This window comes from Chaetodon trifascialis, chromosome 16 (assembly GCF_039877785.1).
Source record: "Chaetodon trifascialis isolate fChaTrf1 chromosome 16, fChaTrf1.hap1, whole genome shotgun sequence".
Lineage (NCBI taxonomy): Eukaryota > Metazoa > Chordata > Actinopteri > Chaetodontiformes > Chaetodontidae > Chaetodon > Chaetodon trifascialis.
This window is the reverse complement of record NC_092071.1, coordinates 13,850,777-13,862,357: the sequence shown is the minus strand read 5'-3', so window position 1 is coordinate 13,862,357 and position 11,581 is coordinate 13,850,777.

Genomic DNA, 11,581 nt, shown 5'->3' with positions numbered 1-11,581 from the left:
TCCAGTCAAATACACCAGCCATTTTCTTCCTATTATCCTATTAGTTTACACTTGAATGATAATTCAGTAGTTACACATGTGTGAGGCACAAGCTAGTCTCAAGATATTTAAGTCTCAGACAAATCCCAAGTTACCATGAATCAAGCATGTCAAGACGAGTTCTAAGCTGCTTAGACTAGGCTTAAACTTAACATTAGTTAAGCTGCCTCGTGTGTTGGCCTCTGCTGGTTTGCTGTTTCCTAGTACATTGCCAGGTTTGCATCCACCAGAAATCACCCAATCATGTTTCAAAAACAGAACAGAACTTCTCAACATCTTGAAAAATGAAAATATTTAATAAAAACAAAGTCAACTCCTTTTGAGTCATCTATCTCAAATCTAAGTCACGCCTCAAGCCATGAGTCCCAAGTCAAAGTCGAGTTTAGCCTTATCAGTGTTAATGAAGCAAGTCTAAGTATTTCACTTTGTAGATGAAAGACGTGCGCGGAGAGACATCAAATTAGCTTTTGCAGATTTAATTTTAAAACATCCAAAATATTTTAACAAAGATTCATTACTTTGTATGTGTGCTTTCCACTGTCAAACATGGCTGTAGATCACCCCATTAGTCTGTTATTCCTGGACATTATCAGCGTAGGTTGGGCCAATATGGGCACAGCATGAAGTGCATGGCCTGACTGGTTGGACTTATATACAGTATGTATATGTATATACCGCTATGTGTGTGCGTGTGCATCAGACGGAAATGCATACATATATGATGACCAACTGCTAAGGTCCTGTTAAGGTAGATCTCTCTCTCTCTCTCTCTCTCTCTCTCTCTCTCTCTCTCTCTCTCTCTCTCTCTCTCTCTCTCTCACACACACACACACACACACACACACACACACATGCATACTGAGCCCCTGGTTTGTCCCCCTGCCCACTTCCTCTGCAGCCTATGGTGTTTCCGCTGGGGTGAGACAGTGCCAGCTCCCTCCCTCTGCTTCCCAGTGGGGTCCTGCCTCCCGGCATCTGTCAGGGCAGCTGTCTCTCCTCTCCACTCTGCACTGCACCACACTATGCCAGGCCTCAATACACGATCGTGAGCTACACACGCTTGCATTAATGCGCACCAAGACACGATAGGACATGTCCTCATAGTTTTACTGTGTGAAGTCAAAAGATTTTCCCAATTGAAAAGCCAGATTTAATCAATTGATGTAGATGTTGATTGATGTAGCACTGTATTACCCAAACTGCAGACACTGCCTTACGAAAGACTGCAGTCAAATGACGTACACTCCCAAGTCAAGTGCTTACTAAATCTTGCTCATGTACAGTATGTGTAGTGATTCTTAAAAATTTTAATCAGCCCCGAATGACTGCTCATAGGTGTGCTCACAGCTCCATCCATTCAAACTGACATACTGTCACCATTTTCAAGCCTTCTCACACCATATTCAGAAGGTGTGAGATGTTAGGACGAAGAGAGTTGGCCAGTTTTAAAGGTAAACAAAAAATGAAGAAATGAATGTGAAAACATGTTTGCCCATCCACTCACACGCCAGTAAGAATAAACGAAACCAGCAGAAGCTTCTGTTTTCGCTGTGGAAACTTACACACAGACTGGCCTCGTATTATTCAATTCCATTTGTTATTCATATGAATAGACCTGGAAAGAGACTGGAGACATAGCAGCCAAACAGGGGAGACAGAAAAAAAAATGGAGAGCAGAGATGAAAGAAGGAGGGGTAGCTTAGGTCCAGGTGTGCCAGAAGCTTCAGGAAGTAAACATACAAGCAGTGAGCTGCACAGGTGCTGAAAAATGATCCTTCTCCCAGCGAGGCCCAGCAAAGCAGGGAGGGATGTGTGTATGTGTGCGTGTTGGGGAACAGGGGGTCTGGGAGGGGGTTAGCTGAGACTGTAACAGGAGAATATTGTGGACAAGGAGGTGGACAGTGGACCAGAGAAGGTTGTCCATGACTTTAGTTTTGACAGCAAGGCTGGAATAAGCCCAGCATCAACAACCTCCTCCCGTCTTTGCCGGCAAATACTCATAAAACCCCCTTCACTCCCTCCCCTACCATCAAACACGCACACTGTGCACCCTCACAGGTAGCGCACAGGCACACGCAGACGCACACACACACACACACACACACACACACACACACACACACACACTCATGCTCACGTGCACGGACACACAAAACGTGTGTGTATATACAGACAAAAACACAAACGTCTCTGCTCCACCCCCTCCCCTTGGGGTAGAGGTCCATCCAACACAGATGTAGCCCTGATTAATTGGGCGCAACACAGGGAAGTGGGTCTGGAAACTACCTGGCAATTTCCTGCAGCCTATCCTCCCTCACTACCTCCCCACCACCTAACGCCCCCCACCTCCCTCCTCACATTTGGATCACGTAAGTCAGCAGGTGGGCTGCTGGGAGGAGTGTCTGCCGTGTGGCGTTGATATTCTGCCTGCGTCCAGCTTGCTGGGCGCCCTACATTGCAGGCACTCCCTCTGGCAATGCTTGCCTTGGCTCTGGGCTGAGTGCTGGAAACGCTGAGAGTCTGACAGACTCCATGGGCGCACGTACAGGTACACACACACACGCACACACACACACACACACACACACACACACACACACACACACACACACACACACACACACACACACACACACACACACACACACACACACACACACACACACACAGAGAATGGACTGCTCTCCACTGCCCAGCAGAGCACATCATAGAAAGAGAGAAAACGCAAGCAATGAAGGCAAGAGGTGGCAAAACAGAGATGGCAGAGGCAGAGAAAAGGACAGACATACTGTATTTACCTCGTGCTTTTTCGGTAAAGCATGTGGATTACCCTACGGAGGACAGGGAGGCTTTTTAATGAAAGCACAGGAAGGGGGCAGCAGCTGGTGGCATGTGTTTGAGCTGGGAGGATAAGACCCCTTGCGCTAGGTTCGCCAGCCCCCCTCCCTCTCTCGCTTTCCTCGCCTCCTAACGCCTCCCCTTCATCCAACCGTCCTCCCCCCTCCTCTCCCCCATAGAGAATGAAGTCCTTTGTCCGTTCCACTACTGCCCGTCCTGGAGTTGGGTCTGAGCCGCGGGGGCCTTCTGGTCAGCCAGCACCAGAACCAGAGCAGAACCAAGTTGAGCCCCTCACAGCCCTGGCTACAGCCTGCCTCCACAGACCAACACAACTCCCCAGTCACCCTGAGCTGGGAAAGGAAAAAGAAAAATGAGCAAAACAGAGAGAGACATCAACAGAATGGTTGGACAATACCAATGAGAGAGATGGACAGAAGGAAAAACACAGAGGAGTGTGGCCAAAACAGAAAAAGGGGACATTTCACTCTAAAGTCGTGCAGCCACAAGATGTCTTATTTTGAATGGAAAAAATGTAAATTATTGTGCTAAAGACATACCAACACATTTTCCTATTAAATGAATAGATTCATTGTAAATGGAAATGTATTCTGCAAATAAACATACAAAACTGGACATTCAAGTGCAAACTAAGTTAGTAAATATAAATATGTAACACATATGAAAACAATAATGATGCTAAACTGCTTAACATAATGCAGAAATGCAATATAATGAATTATGAACAACATTAAAATAATACAAAACAATAGTTATAAGGGAGCTTTAGGAATATATTGCAACATTACTCATTCCCTGGACCCTCCTGTACTCATTTCCAAATAGTAGCCCACCCATAAATGTAAGTATGAAATTAATTAGGAAAAAGAATGAAAATATCAAACAAAAAAATTAAAAGAGACATTTTAACTTGGACATCACAAATCCTCAACAAGTTTAGAGAAGTCAACGTGAGTAGAAGAAGAAATAAGTAAGTGATGGACGAGTGAAGAATGCTCTTGAGTTGCGTGTTGAATCTAATGAAATGAGGTGGATGTTGCAGAATCAGTCCAGTTATGGTATGTGTGTTCAGTAAGAGCAGATATGAGGTGCTCCACTTATCACAAAGGCTTCGTGCACAAAAGACCTTGTGTGTATTTCAGAAATTGGATCTGCGTCACCTTGTTGTCCCTCAGACCCCAAACCTTTGCTTCATCCCTCTGTGCTTCTGAGCATTTACACGTAAAATATCGTCCTTCTGTTTCGCCACTTTAACAATATTCTTGAGCCTTTATGGATCAGCTGAGTAGAAACAAGTAGAAACACTCAATAAATGTCTTTGTTCGTTGTCCCCACAAAGCTTTCAAGGTTCTTGCTGCTGATTGACTTTTGAAAAAAATCTGAGAACTCTTTTTCTATAATTTAATTTAAGTTTCCTTTCATTTGTTCAGGCGAGGCAGCTATGAGCACTCATGCTAACTGCTGAGGTCTTCTGGTATTGATTTCAAACAAACTGCTGCTGTTGCTTCTGGTAAGGTATCAGTTCCTCTGCACCGGAGAGGATTATTCCCAGGAATAAACATTCACAACAGCAAAAGCAGCATTTTATGTGCCGCTTTCTTTTCTACATCACCATCTTTAAATAAATAAATGAATGTGAAGGATTTTAGAGTTGCATTCTCTTCCACGAGGAGGTCAGACTTCAGGGTCGGCTGCAGCACAGCAGCCTGGAGCAGGTGGGCTGTGAGTCGATGGAGAGGCTTGAACCTGGTTGCTTGGGTTGAGAGACTTGTCTCGCTATTTACTCTAACACAGAGACTCCCCTGAAAACCTATTTGCTGTAATGTACAATATAATTCAGTTCCTGTGAACTGGTGTGAGGGTAAATATCATTACAACCTACAGGATATAGTCGTCTTGTTGCTCACTGAGACAATATATTGTATCTGCATTGCTACAGTGTGTTGCAGAGACAGATTAGGATACTGCCAGGCTGTCTCATGCTGTCGTAATAAGATGAACATAACGCCACACCTGATAGAAGCCTTACTGTGTCAGTCTGCTGCGCACTGTGGTAATTATGTTGCTACCTCAATATCATTTTATGTTGACCACGACATCACTGGCAAGGGCCACACACAAATATAGGGTTAATAGTGATTTCTATTATTTCAGTCCCAAAAGTATTTAAATATTCATCATTCACTTGAGTTCCCATTAAAGCTAATGTTTATTATAATGTAAAAAGCCTGTGGTTTTTTTTTGAGAAAGTCAAATCAAAGCCAATGCAGACATCGGATTTAACAAAAAAGAAAAGAAAAGATTCACCTGATGATTAATTTTCATTTGAGTTACTTCATAAATTTAATGTTATATTCTATATATAATTGAATGGCATTACAGAAGTGCAATTTCCTTGATCTGTGGGCTTAACTACTCAAAGCTCAGAATTCATGAATTAACAATAGAAATGAGTTTAATACACATAACGGAGTAATTTCAGCGGTAGGCAAAATTGCACAAATTTAAAGAGGTTGAGACTCACACGTCAAGGTCTTGGCTCACCTGAATGGATATTTTATTGAATGAACGACCTGCTTATCTGGCATTCTGTGTTATCTCCCACTCTGTGTGTACATTTATGCCCAGGTATGTGTGGAAACATTTTTCTGTAATCTGCTGCGATCATTGTTCCCTGATCTCTGAACCCGGTGTTGATATGCCTGCTTTGTCTGTTGCTGGAACAATATGCTTGGTATTGAACTTCAAAACTTTTCCAACTCATTTTACTTTGGTGTCTTTCACTCCAATCCAAAGCAGCTGCTGATGACTGGTGCTGCACAAAACTGGCTAGCTTTTCCTCCATCAGCAACAAAGCCCATAACCATTAGCCAATTTCCAAGAGGCCTGAACGCCTTGCTTCCTTCGCACCTCAGCACCTTGTCCTCCACCCCCCCTCATAAAGCATACTCAGCTGGGGCGAAGCTACAATGATCACGTGCCTGTGACATCTATTCCTGGCAGACACAAATGTTGGATTGTCTCAGCTCCAGCAAGGAGAAGCTGGCTCTGTTGGTCCTGTGACTCAGGTGCTGAGGGTGCCCCCTAGAGATGGGGGAAGTCATTACCAGTCCCTCATGATGACGATGATGGACCACAGGGTTTGTTTTTTCTTCTTTCCATAGCTCTTAAGGTCTTTTCACACATGCTTGCTGACAGAGTATAGATCCTTGTCTTCCTGCACATCAGAACATGGCAGGCAACAGCATCCACACATGGCAACACCAGCCCAACAACCATCTCCTAGCAACGCACGTCCTCTGCCCCAGGAGACATCTGGAGGTCTCTGCTGTAGTCACACCACACGTTTCCTGGAGGGCAATCAGCTTTTTCCTCATCTCCTCTGTAACTCACTCGCTCTTGCCCTACCTCTCTCTCTGCTTCTCTCATCCCAGTACTTCATTCCAACTGGCTGAGCTGTTTTGGAGGGAGTCTCTTTCAGGATGAAAATAACAAGCCCACAAAATTTTTTAAAAGAGGTGGGGGGAGTAAATTAGTCTCAAATCTTAGAAACTGCTTGGCAAAGTGTAAGCATTAGTGAGAACAAGGCTAAGGATACAACTTAAATGAAAACTCAAATTTTCTTCACTTTTGTCTTCAAATTTCTGTTTTTTTGTGTCATCATTGTCTCAGTTCACTTGTACTTATATGTTACTATATCACCAGAGACACGAATCCGATGCATATTTCAGTGTGTTTTGCCTAAAAAGAAAGTTTCCCATGACCTCACATAACCTGTTTCAACTTCTATTATAAGAAACAACCCAGAAAAAAAGGAATAAAGTCCAACGAGCCTTCGTGTGACAGAGGGTACCTCATCAAAACAGCCTCTGCATGCGACTGCTAACGCACACTTCCTTTCCGTGCGAGTCCCCTTCCTCCCAGCCCCATCGCCACAAACCACCGTTCCCACAGTATTCCCATGACTCCGTTGCTCCCCCTCCCCTCTCCTCCCTCGAAGGGCCCAGACTCCACCAAAAGGCAGGAGGGCTGCGTTGGCGAGCAGCGAGCTGCTCTAGCCCACCTTCCTCACATCTGAGAGCCTGTGTGAAATCCTAATCCCCGGAGCGGAGCGGGGTGAAGCGCAGGCCCAGCTTGCCTGACCTCTCCGGTTGCCATGGATACAGCGCACTATAAATAAAACAGAGGGGGCTTTTTTTTCAGGCAGTTTGGCAGGGCTGCGTGGCCTGCTCGCTGGTGGGGCTTATTTTCTCTCTCCCTCCCTCGTTCTGTCTCTCCTCACTCTCATTCTACTCCCCTTTTTCGCTTATTCTCTCAATCACTGAGTGTCCGTCCTCTTTCTCCGTCTCGTGCTTCCTCCCTCTCCTTGTCTCTGTTGCTCATTCAGTACTTTCATTCAGCCCCTTCGAACCAGAACACCTGTATTAGCACAATACCTGTATTTAGATTCATTCACTTCTGGCAAAACACACAGGTTTAACAATCCGTTGTTCAAATTCAGAAAGTGAACACAGAAAGGAAACTTGTTCGGTAATATAAGTCTGTCGAGTAAACACGCGAGGAGCCGTCTCAGCAGAGGCCAAGTTGGTAAAAAGAAGACCTTTTTTATAGCAGAGAGGCAGAGATGAGGGGAGGCTGAGTGTGCTTGCACACTGAATCAGGACTGCGCTGCAGATTTTTGTCTGGCAAGGCAAATCTCGGGAGGCTGGAAAATAATTTGGTCATGGCTGTGGGAGGTTGTTGGGAATGGAAGGCGTATGGGTGATGTCGGGGAGAAGGTTTGAGGGGTGACTGGTTGGTGGGAGGAGGGGGTAGGGGTTTTTGACCGTCTCGCTGTGGTGAAAACATGCTTGACACTTCATTCCTTTCCAGTTAATGTGGAGCGGACTGCAGGATGTTAACCCTCTGCCTGCCTTTTGATGCTTGGCCTCCACTGTTGCACAATAGCCAGTCCTCACAACACTTCCTGCTTTACAGCGGTTCAGGGCTAAAACATGCGGGGACAGTTTTTTGAATAAAGCCCTCCAGTCGTGGGTGGGACATTTGCAGTATACATTATTTTCCGGTATCATGTCTACATTAGCTGAGTGTAATACTGTGAGACAATATGACAGGCCTGCTGTGCAACCCTCAGAAGCTGTCATGGTGATTTGAAAATTTGACCATCACATGCCAAATACTCTTTGTTTGGGAGATTTTTGAAGAGTAAGCCACAGTTCCTGGACCATCTGCCTCATATGAATTACACAAAAGGCAGGACCGGCACCAGCAAACATCCACAATGTTGCCTGGGAGACAGAGGTCACATGAGAGGATGAGTCACAGGAACCCAGAACTACCTAGAAACCAACGCTATTGAACGGCCTCACACCATCGTGGTCTTTACAGTTTGGCGACGTGCAGAAGTATTAGTGTCGTGTCAGTGCCTGAACAACAGTGAGACAGTGCCCTTGGCAAAAGACAAGTCTACAGTTAAACTTAATGGGGCCAGAATCTGATACCTCAATAGGAATCCACATCAGTGCCAGCCGCTGTTATTTACAAGCTACACACACACAGCACTATGTGTATACCAACCTGTGTCTGACCATGGGTCTGCTGCTGGTGTGTGAGTTAGTGTGTGTGTTCATGCAGACCTGGAGAGTAGGGAGTTAATGCAGGCAGGGCTGTGGCAGTCCTCCTGCCCCTCAGCCAGATTAATCATGCAGGAGAGACACAGCAGGCCCCCGTTCATTCTGCCTGGGGGTGAAGCTGTGCCCGCATGCTCTGCGTATCACATGGCCCCGGCCCCCCTCTCTTCTCTCCACTCTCGCTCTTTCTCTCTCTACTGGGGGTGCTGTGGATGGCGCTGGTGGTGGAGGAGGAGTGTGTTGGGGGGGTGGGGGGGTGGTTATTGGTGGTGTGGTGGAACGCCACAGCACGCACTTTAGCTTTCTTTCTTTCCTCCACACTGTTGTTTTTTTCCTCCTCTCTTCCCCCTTCACTTCCCCTTCTGTGGGTGTGAAGCGAGTGAGGCGGAAAAAAAAGAAGAAGAGAGAAACAGGCGTCCATCTCTCCTGCAAGGAGACAACAACAGCCTCTTTTTTTATCTCCCGTTGGAGGGCCCTGACGACAGCAGTGGCCAGGCTCGGTGGATGAAGAGGAGAAGTGTGTGGGGAGAAGGGGGTGGGGGGGCATACCAAGGGACTCGCCACAGATATCTCCTGGAAACTGCTCGACGATGTCTCTGCGCATCAGAGAACAGCCACAGCCATTGTTGGGCTCATTGGGAGACAGAGGCGGCATCGCACAGTTGTGTGCTTCAGCAACAAGCACCTATAGTGTGTTTACAGCAGAACCTTAAATGTCTCATGATGTGTTTTGTAGTAAGTATTCAGGATGAGTAGCTTACTGTAAATCCGATCATAAACAGTGCACGTGTATGTCTGCTGGGCTTCAGCTCCACGCAGACTGTGAACATAATAGTGACACTGGTTCCTACCTCTGTGTGGGCCTACACAGATACAACATGATCCATGTGCATTTGGACAGCGGTGCATTGTTTGCAATGCACGGTCCGGCGCCAGAGTCTTATCACTTTGGCCGTGAAATGACACAGAGATGAGGTCAAGTGTAGCTTTGCTGGGCTTTTTCAACTGCATCAAAAGAGCCTTTGACATACTTTCTGAAAGTATTGTCTTAGCAGATGGGAGCACAAGTGTTTTACTGAGCAAAGTAATGAATTTACATATGTTGTGACATTTAAAGATGTACAGCAAGTATAAGTGAAATTTAGGATGAACTCTACTCGGAGACTAGTAGCTGTGTTATGGTTATGCAAGAGTCAGCAGCTGGGTAATGTGCACTGGAGAGGTGAACACACTTTCAAGCCTTGTGACCACTACCATGAACATGTTTCAGATAAGGCATTTAAAGAATATTTTCAGTATAATTCAGTTTTACTTTAATTTCAACAGAAAAGCCAAAACACACCAACTGCAGGTTTTCCCAATTTCCTGAGAGTTTGGCTTGAATATATCAGAATCAGAATCAGCTTTACTGGCCAAGTATGTGTGCACATGCAAGGAATTTGACTCAGGTTTAAACATTAAACTCAATCAATGTACTTGCATGTGAAAAAAGCACATAAAGCTCAACAAGGACAAAAAAAGTATACAACTAATTATTACATTTGATGGGACTATTTCCAGTATTCTCTCTTCTGTGCCATTTTTCTGCAAGCATGAATAGCATGCAAAACAAAACTTAAGGTATAGTGAAACCATAGTTATCTTCAGTTCCATTTTAAGTATACGCTTTGAAAAGCCACAGTGCGCATGCTATTAAAACACGAGTTACATACATCAAGGCAGCAGTTTGCCTCTGCAAGGTGTCTCCAAAGTCTTCTTGAAAACAGCGAGAGTCAAAGAGGAATCTCTTTCAGGATCTGATCTGAGGGTCGAGTGGGGGCACATCTGGTTCCAGATGCAGAACACTTCCCCTTTCAGCTCGACCAAAACAATATCTGGTGATGACACTTGGAAAAGTTTGCCCAAAAGAAAACTGCAGTGATGATGACGGTACAGCATGTTTTGTGTTTGTGAATGCATCCTGTTGAGAAAATAAAGAGACTTGATGAATCACTGTCCTCTGAACCTCTCTGAAACGGCTACACAACTGACTAGTGCAACACATGCTCTGAAACACACGCACACACACACACACACACACACACACACACACACACACACACACACACACACACACACACACACACACACACACACACACATTTACATAGTCTACCTTGTAGTGAAAGCAGTGACAATAATATATTGCTTCTCTGTGTTTTTGTATGTCTGTGTGCACGGGTGTGTGTGTGTGTGTGTGTGTGTGTGTGTGTGTGTGTGTGTGTGTGTGTGTGTGTGGATCTCGCTTTCCATCTCATTGCCTTTGAAAAGCCAGCCACAGGTAGGAACCATATCATTTTGCAATTACATAAACTCTCTCATCTTAAATTACCAGGCCATTATCTTCATCTGAAATATAGCTCCTATGACAGAGGTGCTACTCTTGCTTCAACACCCAGAACCAGATTCATGAAATGCACTTTATTTTGCCAGATACATGCCAGACAAAGACAACTTGTCTAAATTTTGTTAATGAAGATACCTTAGAGCAGCAGAGTGCATTTCTCACGTCACCATTAATCACTGAGTGGTGCATCAACTTATATAATGTTGGAGTGCTGCTTTTATTCGCGCCAGTGAGCTGATTTGTTACAGTGGACATTTTCTTTAAACAGATTAGCCAGCTGCCAAACATTAGCCGAGGTAACCGCGATCTGCAATGGAAATTACAGATACAAATCTGGAAATATGCCTCACAATTTTAGCATCGGCAAACATTTCAATTTCATTTGCAAGCTTGGAGAGCATTACTGGAAATTAAGCAAGAAATGTGTGAGCACAGTCATAACAAATGTGGGGGTGGATGTGGAGCCCTGCTGAAATTCAAATTTTATACTGGCCCTGGTGAAGCATGCAGGTCTATTTGCTCAGGCTGGACATTTAAAAATTACATATATTCTGTGTGAACTAGCTGCAAACCGTACGGCATGTCAGTGTTCTATTCTGCTAATCAAGTGTGTCCAATTGTGATTACAGCAGTTGAAAGAATTTTTCTAGATATTTGACTCTAAAATGTT